This window comes from Oncorhynchus clarkii, chromosome 5 (assembly GCF_045791955.1).
Source record: "Oncorhynchus clarkii lewisi isolate Uvic-CL-2024 chromosome 5, UVic_Ocla_1.0, whole genome shotgun sequence".
NCBI classification, from domain to species: domain Eukaryota; kingdom Metazoa; phylum Chordata; class Actinopteri; order Salmoniformes; family Salmonidae; genus Oncorhynchus; species Oncorhynchus clarkii.
Window position 1 is genome coordinate 26,410,765 of NC_092151.1, and position 17,857 is coordinate 26,428,621.

At 43.2% G+C, this 17,857-nt stretch overlaps 1 protein-coding gene across 3 annotated transcripts in view; it reads right to left on the bottom strand.

Moving 5' to 3' along the window:
• Nucleotides 1-17,857, bottom strand: part of LOC139408582 (splicing factor, suppressor of white-apricot homolog) — a 132,116-nt gene that overhangs the window by 57,761 nt on the left and 56,498 nt on the right. The gene's annotated exons all lie outside the window — the stretch shown is intronic.

Genomic DNA, 17,857 nt, shown 5'->3' on the forward strand with positions numbered 1-17,857 from the left:
TAAATAGTCGGTTTCGTCATTTTTTTCATATATATTTTTAACCTCACTTTCCACCTATGATCTAAATATACTTTCCTGCAACCCGCCTCATACAATGTGATACGGATCTGCTATTTTTATACGTTATAACTGAAACCTCCATCAGCAGCTAGCCAGCTAACTAGCTAGTAGTAACTGTTAGCCACGGCTAGCGGTCTTCACCTTCACCTCTAGCTCGGACACCAGCCAGCTTATCAGCTGATATCAACCAGCTTATCGAGCGATATCAACCCAGAACATATCAAACTGCTTTTCTCCACCACATCACAGAAATAGCATTATAAATATCACCTTTGATGATCTTCATCAGAATGCACTCCCAGGAATCCCAGTTCCACAATAAATGTTTGTTTTGTTAGATAAGGTCCATCATTTATGTCCAAATACCTCCTTTTTGTTCACACATTTAGTACAGTAATCCAAATGTGCAGGCACTAGGTCCAGACAAAGTCAAATAAGTTATATTACAGTTCATAGAAACATGTCAAACGTTGTATATAATCATTCTTTAGGATGTTTTCATCATAAACCTTCAATAATGTTTAAACCGGAGAATTCCTTTGTCTTTAGAAATTAAAGGGAACGGAGCTAACTCTCACGGGCGTGCGCCTGAATGAGCACATGGCCTTCTGGCAGACCCATGACTCAATCAGCTCTCACTCTCTCCCACTTCACAGTAGAAGCCTGAAACAAGGTTCTAAAGACTGTTGCCATCTAGTGGAAGCCTTAGGAAGTGCAATATGACCCCACAGACACTGTATATTGGATAGGACTTGAAAACCTACAAACCTCAGATTTCCCACTTCCTGGTTGGATTTTTTCTCAGGTTTTTGCCTGCCATATGAGTTCTGTTATACTCAGAGACATCATTCAAACAGTTTTAGAAACTGATATCTACTACTAATGCATATCCTAGTATCTGGGCCTGAGTAGCAGGCAGTTTACTCTGGGCACGCTTTTCATCCGGACGTGAAAATACTGGAATGGTAGATTTGCAGTGGAAGAATGTGCAAAGTAGAAATAAAAATAATGGGGTGCAAAGGAGCAAAATAAATAAATATATAAAATAAATACAGTAGGGAAAGAGGTAGTTGTTTGGGCTAAATTATAGGTGGGCTATGTACAGGTGCAGTAATCTGTGAGCTGCTCTGACAGTTGGTGCTTAAAGCTAGTGAGGGAGATAAGTGTTTCCAGTTTCAGTGATTTTTGTAGTTCGTTCCAGTCATTGGCAGCAGAGAACTGGAAGGAGAGGCGGCCAAAGAAAGAATTGGTTTTGGGGGTGACCAGAGAGATATACCTGCTGGAGCGCGTGGTACAGGTGGGTGATGCTATGGTGACCAGCGAGCTGAGATAAGGGGGGACTTTACCTAGCAGGGTCTTGTAGATGACATGGAGCCAGTGGGTTTGGCGACGAGTATGAAGCGAGGGCCAGCCAACGAGAGCGTACAGGTCGCAATGGTGGGTAGTATATGGGGCTTTGGTGACAAAACCAATTGCACTGTGATAGACTGCATCCAATTTGTTGAGTAGGGTATTGGAGGCTATTTTGTAAATGACATCGCCGAAGTCGAGGATTGGTAGGATGGTCAGTTTTACAAGGGTATGTTTGGCAGCATGAGTGAAGGATGCTTTGTTGCAAAATAGGAAACCAATTCTAGATTTAACTTTGGATTGGAGATGTTTGATGTGGGTCTGGAAGGAGAGTTTACAGTCTAACCAGACACCTAGGTATTTGTAGTTGTCCACGTATTCTAAGTCAGAGCCGTCCAGAGTAGTGATGTTGGACAGGCAGGCAGGTGCAGGCAGCAATCGGTTGAAGATTATGCATTTAGTTTTACTTGTATTTAAGAGCAATTGGAGGTCACAGAAGGAGAGTTGTATGGCATTGAAGCTTGCCTGGAGGGTTGTTAACACAGCGTCCAAAGAAGGGCCAGAAGTATACAGAATGGTGTCGTCTGCGTAGAGGTGGATCAGAGACTCACCAGCAGCAAGAGCAACATCATTGATGTATACAGAGAAGAGAGTCGGTCCAAGAATTGAACCCTGTGGCACTCCCATAGAGACTGCCAGAGGTCCGGACAGCAGACCCTCCGATTTGACACACTGAACTCTATCAGAGAAAGCGTGCTCAGAGATGTAGTTGGTGAACCAGGCGAGGCAATCATTTGAGAAACCAAGGCTGTCGAGTCTGCCGATGAGGATGTGGTGATTGACAGAGTCGAAAGCCTTAACATTTATGATGAGTATTTCTGTAAATTGATGTGGCTCTCTGCAAAATCACCGGATGTTTTGGAAGCAAAACATTACTGAACATAATGCGCCAATGTAAACTGAGATTTTTGGATATAAATATGAACTTTATCAAACAAAACATACATGTATTGTGTAACATGAAGTCCTATGAGTGTCATCTGATGAAGATCATCAAAGGTTAGTGATTAATTTTATCTCTATTTCTGCTTTTTGTGACTCCTCTCTTTGGCTGGAAAAATGGCTGTGTTTTTCTGTGACTAGTTGCTGACCTAACATAATCGCATGGTATGCTTTCGTCGCAAAGCCTTTTTGAAATTGGACACTGTGGTGGGATTAACAACAAGTTTATCTTTAAAATGGTGTGTAATACATGTATGTTTGAGGAAGTTTAATCATGAGATTTCTGTTGTTTGAATTTGGCGCCCTGCACTTTCACTGGCTGTTGTCATATCGATCCCGTTAACTTCTTACGGCTGAAATCCCATTAACAAAATCCAAACGAGTTTCAATGCCATACAACACTCCTTCCGTGGCCTCCAACTGCTCTTAAATGCTAGTAAAACTAAAGGCATGCTCTTCAACCGATTGCTGTCCGCATCCGCCAGATAGACTAGTATCACTACTCTGGACGGTACTGACTTAGAATATGTTGACAACTACAAATACCTAGGTGTCTGGTTAGACTGTAAACTCTCCTTCCAGACTCACATTAAGCATCTCCAAACCAAAGTTAAATCTAGAATTGGCTTCCTATTTCGCATCAAAGCTTCCTTCACACATGCTGCCAAACATACACTCGTAAAACTGACAATCCTACCAATCCTTGACTTCAGCGATGTCATTTGCAAAATAGCCTCCAACACTCTGCTCAGCAAATTGGACGTAGTCTATCACAGTGCCATCCATTTTATCACCAAAGCCCCATATACTACCCAGCATTACGAACTGTATGCTCTTGTTGGTTGGCCCACACTACATACCCGTCGCTAAATTGTTAAAATGTAATTATTTCACCACTATGGCCTATTTAGTGCCTTACTTCCCTAATCTTACTACATTTGCACACTGTATATAGATTGTTCTATTGTGTTATTGACGGTATGTTTGCTTATCCCATGTGTAACTCTGTGTTGTTGTTTTGGTCACACCGCTTTGCTTTATCTTGGCCAAGTCACATTTGTAAATGAGAACTTGTTCTCAACTGGCCTACCTCGATAAATAAAGGTGAAATAAAAAAAATGAAAAGACAGGATTGTTTCGAAGCACAGATCTGGGGAAGGGTACCAAAACATTTCTGCAACATTGAAGGTCCCCAAAAACACAGTGGCCTCCATCGTTCTTAAATGGAAGAAGTTTGGAACAACCAAGACTCTTCCTAGTGCTGGCCCGATGGTCACTCTGACATAACTCCAGATTTTGTCTGTGGAGATGGGAGAACCATCCAGAAGGACAACCAATTAGGCCTTTATGGTAGAGTGGCCAGACGGAAGCCACTCCTCAGTAAAAGGAACATGAGAGTCTGCTTGCAGTTTGCAAAAAGCACCTAAAAAACTCTGACCATGAGAAACAAGATCCTCTGGTCTGATGAAACCAAGATTGAACTCTTTGGCCTGAATGCCAAGCATCACATCTGGAAGAAACCTGGCACCATCTCTACGGTGAAGCATGGTGGAAGAAGCATCATGCTGTGGGGATGTTTTTTAGTGGCAGGGACTGGGAGACTAGTCAGGATCGAGGGAAAGATGAACAGAGCACAGTATAGAAAGATCCTTGATGAAAACCTGCTCCAGAGCGCTCAAGACCTCAGACTGGGACGAAGGTTCACCTTCCAACAGGACAACAACCCTAAGCACACAGCCAAGACAATGCAGGAGTGGCTTCGGGACAAGTCTCTGAATGTCCTTGACTGGCCTAGCCAGAGCCCGGACTTGAAACCCATCTCTGGGGAGACCTTAAAATACCTGTGCAGTGACGCTTCCCATTCAACCCAATAGACCGAGAGAGAATCTGCAGAGAAGAATTGGAGAAACTCCCTAAATACAGGTGTTCCAAGCTTGTAGCGTCATACCAAGGAGACTTGAGGCTGTAATCGCTGCCAAAGGTGCTTCAACAAAGTACTGAGTAAAGGGTCTATATACTTGTGTAAAATGTGATATTTCCGTTTTTAATTTTAAATAAATTTGGGTAACAAAAACACACAAAAAAAAGTTTTCCTTGTCATCATGGGGTATTGTGTGTAGATTGATGAGGGGAAAAAACACTTTAATACATTTTAGAATAAGGCTGTAATGTAACAAAATGTGGAAAAAGTTAAAAGGTCTGAATACTTCCCGAATGCACTGTAAGTTTCCCATGCCAATAAAGTCCTTTGAATTGAATTGGCAGAGAGCGAGGTGAGTTATAGTATATCTTGACATCATAGCTTCTGCATGGCTGGAGGGTGGAGAGTGAGAGGGGGGTCTGATATCTGATACACTGGTATCATAGTTTCTGTTAGGAGAGAGGAAAAGGTCAGATATAGATTCATCAGAGATTCTGCTTGGATGGAGGGAGACCGAGACAGTGAGGAGGAGGTCAAGGATTTACTGTTAAGAGAGAGAGTCCGGGAGAGAGAAGGGGTCAGGGATGTGCTGAGAGCGAGGGATTCCCTTGTGTGTCTAGGTGTGAGAGAGAAAAGCTACTGTACTGTGAGGCTCCGCTGGAGCTTGGCTGGGGAGGAGATCGACACAGAGCAGATGAGGAGAGAAGATACGGGGGAGGAAGAGATGAGTGCGGGGGAGAGCAAGGGGCAGTGGAGGTTCAAATGGAACGGGGGTGGAGGAGTGGACGAGGGCAGACAAGAAAACAGGGCTGGGGGCGGCAGATTAGCAAAGGACAGCGAAGGCAGTAGAGGGAGAGGAAGAGAGTGATGAAGGAAGACGCAGGCAGAGGAAGGGAGACCGAGTGGTTTAGGTACATATTGTAGACATTAACACTGCAATGAAGTGAGGGGCATAGGATGGGATAAGACACCGTATGAGAAAGAGTGGACAAATGTATTGAAGCGTATGGTCACATTTTAGCTCACCTCATCTGTAAAGTTGGTGGATATATAGGCTATAGTGGAGGGTAGATTTAGTGTGAATGGCACTTTAGTGTTTAACAGGGAAATAAGCTATTATGGTCTAGTGCCATCATCTGCAAATAGTGTCCTCTCTGTAGACACAGCTCAACATAACTGTTCAATGACCGAGAGACGACAAGGAGAGAATGGGGAGAAATAGATGAGACGGGAACAAATGATGGAGGACAGGACGACAGTGATCATGATGACTATATTAACGTGGACCCTGGGCATAGACTGCAGCGAAGGGTTAAATTGCCCAGCCTGACAATACAATAGCTCAATTTACTGTGTGCCTGTGATCATCCTCTGCAATCTTCCCTAGTCTGTTCATCGAAAACGCATAGGGAGAGCTAGAAAACAAGTCATTATATTACACAACCATAGGGGGTGAATATGGACTTCTTTCTATAAATAGGCTGGCCACGAATCATAGGTGAATCATTTGAGGCTTAGTGTGAACACATCAGGAACAGAACTAACATTACTGCACCAACAAATGTGACAGAGACCTTACATATACTATACCACTCTATGGTAGATTCCCACTCACTTTATATGGAGAGAGTGAAGAGAGAGAGAGATGCACATTGCTACAACACTGTATATAGACATATGACATTTTAAATGTCTATTCTTTTGGAACTTGTGTGAGTAATATTTAGTGTTAACCTTTTTTCATTTAACTTTTGTTTATCCATTTCACTTGCTTTGGCAATGTAAACATATTTACTATGCCAATAAAGCCCCGTGAATTGAATTGAGAGAGACGGAGAGAGACAGAGAGAGAGCAAGCAACTTAAAAAGAGTATACATTGAAAGATGGAGGAGAAACAACACGTGAGATGGATGGAGTGAGTGAATGACTGAGAAGACAGTGACGGAGAGAAACAACAAAAGAAAAGAGAGGAGGGAGACAGACAGGCTGGGAAACAGACAGAGCTGTTCAGTCTGTGGGTGTGAGAGATGCCCCAATCAGTAGGGTCCTTGGCCACTTAAGTGCTTTAGCAGTCAAATCACTGGCTCTGCTTTAAAACAAATACACTATGGTTTCAGTCTCAGCCTGCCATCAGTAAAACTATTCATGCTGTTGTTTACAACACTACTAAGGGAGGATGATGGAATAAATTATTATTTTTGTTGTAAATGTTACTTTAGAACGGCGTAAGAGACAAAGGACCTAATGGCAGATGAGACAGACAACACACACACACACACACACACACACACACACACACACACACACACACACACACACACACACACACACACACACACACACACACACACACACACACACACACACACACACACACACTCTTTAGTAATGAGAGCTGCCACTGGTCTCACTCAATAACAGCACAGGCTTGGGGCTTTCAGGCATGAAAGAACGATTGAGGTGGTCTGTCTGAATCATTGGTCATGATACAGAGTGTGTGCTGACACACCCAATGCTGTCTGCTAAATGGACCCACACACATAAGACACACAGGGATCGTCTACTGTCTGTTGAATCCCACCATCAGTAATCACAGGCCGCCTGTGTGATCGTTTTACAATACATCAAATCAAATCTTAATGGTCACATACACGTGTTTAGCAGATGTTATTGTGAGTGTAGCGAAATGCTTATGCTTCTAGATCTGACAGTGCAGAAGTATCTAACAGGTAATATGTAAGAATTCCACAACAAAACCTAAAACACACAATCTAGTAAAGGAATGTGATGAGAATATATACAGTTGAAGTCGGACGTTTACATACACTTAGGTTGTAGTCATTTAATAAAACTTGTTTTTCAACCACTACACAAATGTATTGTTAACAAACTATAGTTTTGGCAAGTCGGTTAGGACATCTACTTTGTGCATGACAAAAGTCATTTTCCCACAATTGTTTACAGACAGATTATTTCACTTATAATTCACTGTATCACAAGTCTAGTGGGTCAGAAGTTTACATACACTAAGTTGACTGCCTTTAAACAGCTTGGAAAATAAAATTATGTCATGGCTTTAGAAGCTTCTGATAGGCTAATTGACATCATTCGAGTAAATTGGAGGTGTACCTGTGGATGTATTTCAAGGCATACCTTCAAACTCAGTGCCTCTTTGCTTGACATCATGGGAAAATCAAAAGAAATCAGCCCGAGACATCAGAAAATTGTAGACCTCCACAAGTCTGGTTCAATTTCCAAATGCCTGAAAGTACCACGTTCATCTGTACAAACAAAAGTACTCAAGTATAAACACCATGGGACCACGCAGCCGTCACACCGCTCAGGAAGGAGACATGTTCTTTCTCCTAGAGATGAACGTACGTTGGTGCAAAAAGTGCAAATCAATCCCAGAACAACAGCAAAGGACCTTGTGAAGATGCTGGAGAAAACAGGTACAAAAGTATCTATATCCACAGTAAAACCAGTCCTATATCGACATAACCTGAAAGGCAGCTCAGCAAGGAAGAAGCCACTGCTCCAGAACCCCCATAAAAAAAGCCAGACTACGGTTTGCAACTGCACATGGGAACAAAGATCATACATTTTGGAGAAATGTCCTCCGGTCTGATGAAACAAAAATAGAACTGTTTGGCCATAATGACCATCGTTATGTTTGGAGGAAAAAGGGGGAGGCTCGCAAGCTGCAGAACACCATCCCAACCGTGAAGCACAGGGGTGGCATCATCATGTTGTGGGGGTGCTTTGCTGCAGGAGGGACTGGTGCACTTCACAAAACAGATGGCATCATGAGAGGGGAAAATGAAGTGGATATACTGAAGCCACAACTCAAGACATCAGTCAGGAAGTTAAAGCTTGGTCGCAAATGGGTCTTCCAAATGGACAATGACCCCAAGCAAACTTCCAAAGTTGTGGCAAAATGGCTTAAGGACAACAGAGTCAAGGTATTGGAGTGGCCATCACAAAGCCCTGACCTCAATCCCATAAAAAAAATGTGGGGGCAGATCTGAAAAAGAGTGCGCGAGCAAGGAGGCCTACACACCAGCTCTGTCAGAAGGAATGGGCCAAAATTCACCCATCTTATTGTGGGAAGCTTGTGGAAGGCTACCCGAAACGTTTGACCCAAGTTAAAACAATTTAAAGGCAATGCTACCAAATATTAATTGAGTGTATGTACATTTCTGACCAGCTGGGAATGTGATGAAAGAAATAATACTATTATTCTGACATTTCACATTCTCAAAATGGTGGTGATCCTAACTGACCTAAGACAGGACATTTTTACCAGGATTAAATGTCAGGAATTGTGAAAAACTGAGTTTAAATGTAGTTGGCTAAGGTGTATGTAAACTTCCGACTTCAACTGTAAGTATAAAATATATGGATGAGCAGTGTCAGAGCGGCTAAGAATAGATAGTGAAGGATACAGTATATACAGTGGGGCAAAAAAGTATTTAGTCAGCCACCAATTGTGCAAGTTCTCCCACTTAAAAAGATAAGAGAGGCCTGTAATTTTCATCATAGGTACACTTCAAATATGACAGACAAAATGAGAAGAAAAAAAATCCAGAAAATCACATTGTAGGATTTTTTATGAATTTATTTGCAAATTATGGTGGAAAATAAGTATTTGGTCAATAACAAAAGTTTCTCAATACTTTGTTATATACCCTTTGTTGGCAATGACAGAGGTCAAACGTTTTCTCGAAGTCTTCACAAGGTTTTCACACACTGTTGCTGGTATTTTGGCCCATTCCTCCATGCAGATCTCCTCTTGAGCAGTGATGTTTTGGGGCTGTTGCTGGGCAACACGGACTTTCAACTCCCTCCAAATATGTTCTATGGGGTTGAGATCTGGAGACTGGCTAGGCCACTCCAGGACCTTGAAGCCACTCCTTCGTTGCCCGGGCGGTGTGTTTGGGATCATTGTCATGCTGAAAGACCCAGCCACGTTTCATTCTTTAATGCCCTTGCTGATGGAAGGAGGTTTTCACTCAAAATCTCACGATACATGGCCCCATTCATTATTTCCTTTACACGGATCAGTCGTCCTGGTCCCTTTGCAGAAAAACAGCCCCAAAGCATGATGTTTCCACCCCCATGCTACACAGTAGGTATGGTGTTATTTGGATGCAACTGAGCATTCGTTGTCCTCCAAACACGACGAGTTGAGTTTTTACCAAAAAGTTATATTTTGGTTTCATCTGTCCATATGACATTCTCCCAATCTTCTTCTGGATCATCCAAATGCTCTCTAGCAAACTTCAGACGGGCCTGGACATGTACTGGCTTAAGCAGGGGGACACGTCTGGCACTGCAGGATTTGAGTCCCTGGCGGCGTAGTGTGTTACTGATGGTAGGCTTTGTTACTTTGGTCCCAGCTCTCTGCAGGTCATTCACTAGGTCCCCCCGTGTGGTTCTGGGATTTTTGCGATCTTGTGATAATTTTGACCCCACGGGGTGAGGTCTTGCGTGGAGCCCCAGATTGAGGGAGATTATCAGTGGTCTTGTATGTCTTCCATTTCCTAATAATTGCTCCCACAGTTGATATCTTCAACCCAAGCTGCTTACCTATTGCAGATTCAGTCTTCCCAACCTGGTGCAGGTCTACAATTTTGTTTCTGGTGTCCTTTGACAGCTCTTTGGTCTGGGCCATAGTGGAGTTTGGAGTGTGACTGTTTGAGGTTGTGGACAGGTGTTTTTTATACTGACAACAAGTTCAAACAGGTGCCATTAATACAGGTAACGAGTGGAGGACAGAGGAGCCTCTTAAAGAATAAGTCACAGGTCTGTGAGAGCCAGAAATCTTGCTTGTTTGTAGGTGACCAAATACTTATTTTCCACCATAGTTTGCAAATAAATTCATTAAAAATCCTACAATGTGATTATCTGGACTTTTTTCTCTCATTTTGTCTGTCATAGTTGAAGTGTACCTATGATGAAAATTACAGGCCTCTCATCTTTTTAAGTGGGAGAACTTGCACAATTGGTGGCTGACTAAATACTTTTTTGCCCCACTGTACATATAAGATGAGTAATGCGAGATATGTAAACATTCTAAGTGGCATTATTAAAGTGACTAGTGTTCCATTTATTAAAGTGCCCAATGATATCAAGTCTGTATGTAGGCAGCCGCCTCTCTGTGCTAGTGGTGGCTGTTGAACAGTATGATGGCCTTGAGATTGAAGCTTTTTTTCAAATCTCTCTGTCCCTGCTCTGCTGCACCTGTACTGACCTCGCCTTCTGGATGGAAGCAGGGTGAACAGGTAGTGGCTCGGGGTTACTGTCCTTGATGAACCATTAATACAGATTAGGTTTCCCCTGTCTGTGATTAATACCCCCTTTAATCTAACTGAGTGACAGCCTCCCTGTCACACAGCAATTCATTTCATTTGCCAGGCCCTCTGACTGAGATAATCACACAGATGTTCCGTTCCTATGGACCCCTAGGGTTGGGTGTGTGTGTTGTCAGACTGAACCAGCACCTAAAACTAGGCCTAAATACAAGAACATTTGGTGCCTGTGTATGTGAGACCAGGCTTAATGCATGCTTAACATTAGGAATAGGCCCTATGAGTCATACATGCATTGTTCTAAAATTGATTAAATAAAATAAAACCTATTATTAATCTACACACAACACCCCATAATGACAAAGCGAAAACAGGTTTTTCCAAATGTATTAAAAATACAAAAATTAAATATTACATTGACATAAGTATTCAGCTCTGAGATTTGAAATTGAGCTCAGCTGCATGCTGTTTCCATTGATCATCCTTGAGATGTTTCTACAACTTGGATGGAGTCCACCTGTGGTAAATTCAATTGATTGGACATGATTTGGAAAGGCACACAACTCTCTAGATAAGGTCCCACAGTTGACAGTGCATGTCAGAGCACAAACCAAGCCACAAGGTCGAAGGAATTGTCCGTAGAGAGAGTGCCGAGACAGGATTGTGTTGAGGCACAGATCTGGGGAAGGGTACCAAAACATTTCTGCAGCATTGAAGGTCCCAAAGAACACAGCAGCCTCCATCAGTCTTAAATGGAAGAAGTTTGGAACCACCAAGACTCTTTGGCTACCCAGCCAAACTGAGCAGTCGGAGAGAAGGGACTTGGTCAGGGAGGTGACCAAGAATCCGATGGTCACTCTGACAGAGCTCCAGAGTTCCTCTGTGGAGATGGGAGAAAGAACCTTCCAGAAGGACAACCATCTCTGCAGCACTCCACCAATCAGGCCTTTATGGTAGAGTGGCCAGACGAGAAGCCACTCCTCAGTAAAATGCACATGACAGCCTGCTTGGAGTTTGCCAAAAGGTACCTAAAGACTCTGACCATGAAAAAACAAGATTCTCTGGTCTGATAAAACCAAGTTTGAACTCTTTGGCCTAAATGTCAGCGTCACGTCTGGAGGAAACCTGACACCATCCCTACGGTGAAGCATGGTGGTGGCAGCATCATGCTGTGGGGATGTTTTTCAGCATCAGGGACTGGGAGACTAGTCAGGATCAAGGGAAAGATGAACGGAGAAAAGTACAGAGAGATCCTCAATGAAAACCTGCTCCAGAGTGGACCTCAGACTGGGGCGAAGGTTCACCTTCCAACAGGAAGCACACAGCCAAGACAATGCAGGTGTGGCTTTGGGACACGTCTCTGAATATCCTTGAGTGGCCTAGCCAGAGCCCGGACTTGAACCCAATCTCTGGAGAGACCAGAAAATTGCTGTGCAGTGACCCTCCCCATCCAACCTGACAGAGCAAGAGAGGATCTGCAGAGAAGAATGAGAGGAACTCCCCAAATATAGCTGTGCCAAGCTTGTAGCGTCATACCCAAGAAGAATCGAGGCTGTAATCGCCGCCAAAGGTGCTTCAACAAAGTACTGAGTAAAGCGTCTGAATACTTTAAAAAATATATTTTAAACCCCCCCCTTCTAATTGTGTGTAGATTGATGAGACAAAAAATTATTTAATCAATTTTAGAGAAAGGCTGTCAGGTAACAAAATGTAGAAAAAGTCAAGGGGTCTATATACTTTCCATTATGGGCTAAGCCATGGTGAGAAATACGACAGTGGTTTACTGTATCCATTTTGTTCCTACGCCCTTCCTGGAAGCTCGCTCTCTCTCCCCCTCCCTCCCACGGCTTGTCTGACCTCCAGCAAAAAGGCAAAGTGTGCATGTGTATTTGATTGAGCGATGTCTTTCCTAGTCCGCCCGCTGCCCTCCCAGCGAGCAGAGCCATATTACCAGAGAGAGAAAGATAGAGAGAAAGAGAGGCAGAGAGCAAAAGAGAGAAACCAGTAATGACATTCAGAGCCTGAGGTGGGTGAGGTGATTGAGCTTGCTGACCTGCTGATCATCAGAGGACGGGGCCCTCTCTACGTCATTTAACATATCAGGTGCATGAATAGAGAAGCAAACTGAAGTGAAGAGAAAATTCAGCAGCTCTTGGAGGACAGTGGAAGTTGTTAAAAATGCAGTAGCCTTCGGAACGTGTTGGTTTTAACAAGCATTTTTATCAACTTCCACTGTCCTCAAAGAGTTTCTGGACTTCTTCCCTACTGAGACAGCAAGCCAGCACACAGACAGGCTGACTAGTACTGGCCATTCACACGTCAGTCTTTGTTCCCTCTATATTTATCATTCAGGTCCACAAACTACAGTATGACACTTCAGTTTACCAACTTTTATAATATAAAACAATATACACTGAGTATACAAAACATTCGGAACACCTGCTCTTTCCATGCCACTCACCAGGTGAAAGCTATCATCCCTTATTGATTTCACCTGTTAAATCCACTTCAATCAGTGTAGATGAAGGGGACAGGTTAAAGAAGGATTTTTAAGTTTGAGACATGGATTGTGTATTTTTGCCATTCAGAGGGTGAATCGGCAAGACAATATATTTAAGTACCATGGAACAGGGTATGGCAAGAGGTGCCAGGTGTAACGGTTTGAGTGTGTCAAGAACTGCAATGTTCCTGGGTTTTTCATGCTCAACAGTGTACCGAGAGTATCTAGAAAGAACATCCAGCCAACTTGACAACTGTCGGAAGCATTGGAGTCAACATGAGCCAGCAACGTATTCGACACCTTGTAGAGCTCATGCCCTGACAAATTAAGGCTGTTCTGAGGGAAAAAGAGGGTGCAACTCAATATTAGGAAGGTGTTCCTAATGTTTTGTACACTCATACCCTGACAACAACACTCGCGTCACGTGCACGCGTTGAAAAACACATTTAGAAATCTATATTATTCAATTATTGCACCCACACTGCTTGCACGCGCCAACGAGCTTCTGCGTTGCCAAGGGCTAAAATAGAAGTCAGTTCTATTTGTGACGCAGATCGCGCTGCAAGTCCTGCCTCTCCCATCGGTTTCTAGAAGCAGGTACCCACGTGCAATCTCCTCATTGGTTATACCCACGTGGGTGACTGAAAGACGAACGAGGTCAGTGGCAGTAATGCACCGAATTTATGAAAGTTGCCAATCGCAATATAAAGACAAGAGAAGAAAAAGCCTGGAAGGAGGAGAGAGGACTAGAAACGATTCGGTTGACTGTTTTATGTGTGGATTAATTGACGGAGTAGAGGACCTTGTGCATTTCAGGTAAAATAACAACTCAATGATTATATCCCAGGACAAATTAGCTATCAAGTGCAAACTAGCTAGCTAAATTGCCATACATGTTTAATGCTTTTCGACCTGTCCCCAAATTAATGTAATTGGTTCAGAGTTTGTTTTGATATTTTAACCTGCGTGTCGTGATCGCATTTGGTGTGGGGGTGACAAAATGTATTTATGCATGATGGTGCACGCTCGCAGCCAGTTTGGGTTCCGTGTCAGTGTATGCCATTTAAATGTTTTTATTGAAAGTGACATCCAGTAGTGGTTTTATACATCATTTTTGGGTATTGAACAGCTCCAGGGTTGACTAAACCCACAACTCAGACATTGCAAGTAGCATGCTCTACGAACTGAGCCACACAGGACAATTGAGGGGTAAGCCTGGCCTGCTGAGGAGTGACGGACTCCATCCTAGCTGGAGGGGTGCTCTCATCTTATCTACCAACATAGACAGGGCTCTAACTCCTCTAGCTCCACAATGAAATAGGGTGCAGGCCAGGCAGCAGGCTGTTAGCCAGCCTGCCAGCTTAGTCTGCCACTAGCACAGTCAGTGTAGTCAGCTCAGCTATCCCCATTGTGTCTGTGCCTCGACCTAGGTTGGGCAAAACTAAACATGGAGGTGTTCGCCTTAGCAATCTCACTAGGATAAAGACCTCCTCCATTCCTGCCATTATTGAAAGAGATTGTGATACCTCACATCTCAAAATAGGGCTACTTAATGTTAGATCCCTCACTTCAAAGGCAGTTATAGTCAATGAACTAATCACTGATCATAATCTTGATGTGATTGGCCTGACTGAAACATGGCTTAAGCCTGATGAATTTACTGTGTTAAATGAGGCCTCACCTCCTGGTTACACTAGTGACCATATCCCCCGTGCATCCCGCAAAAGCGGAGGTGTTGTTAACATTTACGATAGCAAATTTAAATTTACAAAAAAAAGAAGAAGATGTTTTAGTCTTTTGAGCTTCGAGTCAGGAAATCTATGCAGCCTACTCAATCACTTTTTATAGCTACAGTTTACAGGCCTCCTGGGCCATATACAGCGTTCCTCACCGAGTTCCCTGAATTCCTATCGGAACTTGTAGTCATAGCAGATAATATTCAAATTTTTGGTGATTTTAATATTCACATGGAAAAGTCCACAGACCCACTCCAAAAGGCTTTCGGAGCCATCATCGACTCAGTGGGTTTTGTCCAACATGTCTCTCGACCTACTCACTGTCACAGTCATACTCTGGACCTAGTTTTGTTCCATAGTATAAATGTTGTGGATCTTAATGTTTTTCCTCATAATCCTGGACTATCAGACCACCATTTTATTACGTTTGCATTCGCAACAAATAATCTGCTCAGACCCCAACCAAGGAGCATCAAAAGTCGTGCTATAAATTCTCAGACAACACAAAGATTCCTTGATGCCCTTCCAGACTCCCTCTGCCTACCCAAGATGCAGTTGCACCCCTAAAAACTAAAAAAAATTGTCATAAGAAACTAGCTCCCTGGTATACAGAAAATACCCGAGCTCTGAAGCAAGCTTCCAGAAAATTGGAACGGAAATGGAGCCACACCAAACTGGAAGTCTTCCGACTAGCTTGGAAAGACAGTACCGTGCAGTATCGAAGAGCCCTCACTGCTGCTCGATCATCCTATTTTTCAAACTTAATTGAGGAAAATAAGAACAATCCAAAATGTATTTTTGATACTGTAGCAAAGCTAACTAAAAAGCAGCATTCCCCAAGAGGATGGCTTTCATTTTGGCAGTAATAAATTCACTAACTTCTTTGAGGAGAAGATCATGATCATTAGAAAGCAAATTACAGACTCCTCTTTAAATCTGCATATTCCTCCAAAGCTCAGTTGTTCTGAGTCTGCATAACTCTGCCAGGACCTAGGATCAAGAGAGACACTCAAGTGTTTTAGTACTATATCTCTTGACACAATGATTAAAATAATCATGGCCTCTAAACCGTCAAGCTGCATACTGGACCCTATTCCAACTAAACTACTGAAAGAGCTGCTTCCTGTGCTTGGCTCTCCTATGTTGAACATAACAAAAGGTTCTCTATCCACAGGATGTGTACCAAACTCACTAAAAGTGGCAGTAATAAGGCCTCTCTTGAAAAAGCCAAACCTTGACCCAGAAAATATTTTAAAAACTCAGCTTATATCGAATCCTCCAATCCTCTCCAAAAAGTTTAGAAAAATCTGTTGCGCTGCAACTCACTGTCTTCCTGAAGACAAACAATGTATTCGAAATTCTTCAGTCTGGTTTTAGATCCCATCATAGCAGTGAGATTTCACTTGTGAAGGTGGTAAATTACCTTTTAATGGCGTCAGACCGAGGCTCTGCATCTGTCCTCGTGCTCCTAGACCTTAATGCTGCTTTTGATACCATCGATCACCACATTCTTTTGGAGAGATCGGAAACCCAAATTGGTCTACACGGACAAGTTCTGGCCGGGTTCAGATCTTATCTTTCGGAAAGATATCAGTTTGTCTCTGTGAATGGTTTGTCCTCGGACAAATCAACTGTACATTTCGGTGTTGCTCAAGGTTCTGTTTTAGGACCACTATTGTTTTCACTATATATTTTACCTTGGGGATGTCATTCGAAAACATAATGATAACTTTCACTGCTATGCGGATGACACACAGCTGTACATTTCAATGAAACATGGTGAAGCCCCAAAATTGCCCTTGCTAGAAGCCTGTGTTTCAGACATAAGGAAGTGGATGGCTGCAAACTTTCTACTTTTAAACTCGGACAAAACAGAGATGCTTGTTCAAGGTCCCAAGAAACAAAGAGATCTTCTGTTGAATCTGACAATTAATCTTGATGGTTGTACAGTCGTTTAAAAAAAAAAACTGTAAAGCACCTTGGTGTAACTCTGGACCCTGATCTCTCTTTTGACGAACATATCAAGAATGTTTCAAGGACAGCTTTTTTCCATCTATGTAACATTGCAAAAATCTGAAACTTTCTGTCCAAAAATGATGCAGAAAAATGTATCCATGCTTTTGTTACTTATAGGTTAAACTACTGCAATGCTCTAAATGCACTAAATAAACTTCAGTTAGTGCTAAATACAGCTGCTAGAATCCTGACTAGAACCAAAAAATGTGATCATATTACTCTAGTGCTAGCCTCCCTACACTGGCTTCCTGTTAAAGCAAGGGCTGAAGGTTTTACTGCTAACCTACAAAGCATTACATGGGCTTGAGCCTACCTATCTTTCCGATTTGGTCCTGCCGTACATACCTACACGTACGCTACGGTCATAAGACGCAGGCCTCCTAATTGTCCCTAGAATTTCTAAGCAAACAGCTGGAGGCAGGGCTTTCTCCTATAGAGCTCCATTTTTATGGAATGGTCTGCCTACCCATGTGAGAGACACAGACTCGGCCTCAACCTTTAAGTCTCTACTGAAGACTCATCTCTTCAGTGGGTCATATGATTGAGTGTAGTCTGGCCCAGGAGTCTGAAGGTGAACAGAAAGGCTCTGGAGCAACGAACCACCCTTGCCGTCTCTGCCTGGCTGGTTCCCCTTTCTCCACTGGGATTCTCTGCCTCTAACCCTATTACAGGGGCTGAGTCACTGGCGCTCTTCCATGCCGTCCCTGTGAGGGGTGCGTCACTTGAGTGGGTTGAGTCACTGATGTGATCTTCCTATCTGGGTTGGCGCTCCCCCCTGGGATGTGCCGTGGCGGAGAACTTTGTGGGGTATAGTCGGCCTTGTCTCAGGATGGTAAGTTGGTGGTTGAAGATATCCCTCTAGTGGTGTGGGGGCTGTGCTTTGGCAAAGTGGGTGGGGTTATATCCTTCTTGTTTGGCCCTGTCTGGGGGTACCATCGGATGGGGCCACAGTGTCTCCTG